Below are 2,500 nucleotides of genomic sequence, written 5' to 3'. Positions count from 1 at the left end.
GCTGTGAACTCCGCAGCACAACCTATTCTGGGAGTCTCTCGAAATGTGACAGTTGGGGCTGGTCAGTGGGTTGGCAGAACAGACTTCTCTATTGTTCCGTTGGATGACTTCAAAGTCATTTTGGGGATGGAATTTTTACGAGCAAGCAAGGCTGTGCCTATGCCTCACTTGGATGTTGTCAGCTTTATGAGTGAAGAATCACCATGTATGATTCCTGCCTCGACGTTGGGGGCACCAAATGTTCGTTTGGTTTCCGCCCTGCAAATCAAGAAGGGCCTCCAACGAGGTGATCAAACATTTCTAGTGACAATGAGAGAGGAAACCAGTGAGAAACTTCCTACGGAGGTGCCACCACCTATAGCCGCAATATTGGAAGAATTTCAAGAAGTAATGCCCGAGGAGTTGCCGAGACAGTTGCCACCGCGAAGAGAAGTAGATCATCAGATTGAGTTGGTGCCAGGTGCACGACCCCCTGCCATGGTGCCTTACAGAATGGCCCCACCCGAGCTGGTTGAACTCAGAAGACAGTTAGACGAAATGTTGGCTGCCGGAATCATTCGCCCTTCAAAAGCCCCTTTTGGAGCCCCTGTCTTATTCCAAACCAAGCATGATGGGTCCAAAAGGCTCTGTGTGGACTATCGGGCACTGAACAAACTGACTGTCAAGAACAAATATCCCCTGCCACTGATCGCTGATTTGTTTGACCAATTAGGGGAAGCCCGGGTGTTCTCGAAATTGGACTTGCGTTCGGGGTATTGGCAAGTCAGAATTGCCGAAGGAGACGAAGCCAAAACCACTTGTGTGACGAGGTATGGTGATTTCGAGTTTTTGGTGATGCCGTTTGGCTTGACGAATGCTCCTGCAACGTTCTCTACACTGATGAATCAGATATTCTATCCTCACTTGGATCGTTTTGTGGTTGTATACCTCGATGACATTGTGGTGTATAGCCAGGATATGGAAGAACACATGCGACACCTGCGCATAGTGTTCAAGATTTTAAGAGACAATGAGTTATGTGTAAAAAGAGAAAAGTGTATGTTCGGCCAGGATGAGATAAGTTTCTTGGGCCACGTGATCGAGAAAGGCTGCTTAAGGATGGATAGCCAGAAGATAAGAGCTATTCAGGATTGGGGAAGTCCAACCAAGGTTCCGGAGCTTCGATCCTTCTTAGGTCTGGCAAACTACTATCGGCGCTTTATCGAAGGATATTCAGCTATCGCGGCGCCGCTAACTGAATTATTGAAGAAAGACAAAAGGTGGGAGTGGACAGAAGAGTGTCAGCAAGCCTTCGAAGGTCTAAAAGACGTCATGGCCAAGGAACCAGTGTTGCAATTACCGGACCAAGGAAAACCATTCGAAGTCTATACAGATGCGTCGGATTTTGCAATTGGAGGTGTACTAATGCAAAATGGTCACCCAATAGCTTTCGAGAGTCGAAAGTTGAACAGTGCGGAGCAACGATATACAGTGCATGAATGGGAAATGACTGCCATAGTCCATTGCTTACGTGCCTGGAGGCACTACTTATTGGGGTCGACATTCATTACCTACACCGACAATGTAGCCACGAGCTACTTCCAAACTCAGAAAAAGCTCAGTCCAAAACAAGCTCGGTGGCAGGAGTTTCTAGCAGAATTTGACATGGTTTTAGAGTATAAACCTGGAAGAACTAATGTAGTGGCGGATGCCTTGAGTAGGAAGGTTGGACTGGCGGCCCTGTTGGAAGATGCTAGTAGAAGTACTGGACCTCGAAGTGACCTCCTCGATAGAATTCGGGAGGGCTTACGGAAGGATCCCATGGCGCGACAACTGCTTTCTCTGGTGAAAGAGGGGAAAACCAGGCGATTTTGGGAACAAGATAGATTGTTGATGACAGTTGGGGGTCGAGTTTATGTTCCCCGGTGGGGGGCACTACGACGAGAAATATTGAAGGAGTGCCATGACTCCCTATGGGCTGGTCACCCAGGCCAAGAGAGGACCTTTGCCTTGATAGAGCGAGTTTACTACTGGTCGCAGATGCGCGATGACATAGATGGGTACGTGCGTACCTGCTTGGTCTGTCAGCAGGACAAGGCCATGAATCAGAAGACAGCAGGATTATTGGAGCCACTACCTGTGCCGAGTCGACCTTGGGAAAGTATCTCGATGGATTTCATCGTCAGCTTACCAACAGTTGAGGGATGCAGTATCATCTTTGTCGTGGTTGATAGATTTTCAAAATATGCAACATTCGTGCCAGGCCCAAATCATTGTTCGGCAGAGGACACGGCTCAACTCTTTGTGAAGCACGTTGTGAAGTATTGGGGAATTCCAGAGAGCATTATTAGTGATCGAGATGCTCGGTTCACAGGTAAGTTTTGGAGAGAAGTCTTTCGGTTGTTGGGATCCGAATTGCACTTCTCTACCAGTTTTCATCCCCAAACTGATGGCCAGACAGAACGCATTAACGGGATGTTGGAGGACTACTTGAGACACTTTGTGAACGCTAATCAGAAGA

Source organism: Nuphar pumila, chromosome 10 (genome assembly GCF_984573655.1).
Source record: "Nuphar pumila chromosome 10, dmNupPumi1.hap1.1, whole genome shotgun sequence".
In the NCBI taxonomy this organism is placed as follows: domain Eukaryota; kingdom Viridiplantae; phylum Streptophyta; class Magnoliopsida; order Nymphaeales; family Nymphaeaceae; genus Nuphar; species Nuphar pumila.
The sequence above is the reverse complement of the archived record's forward strand: the minus strand, read 5'-3'. Positions refer to the sequence as shown.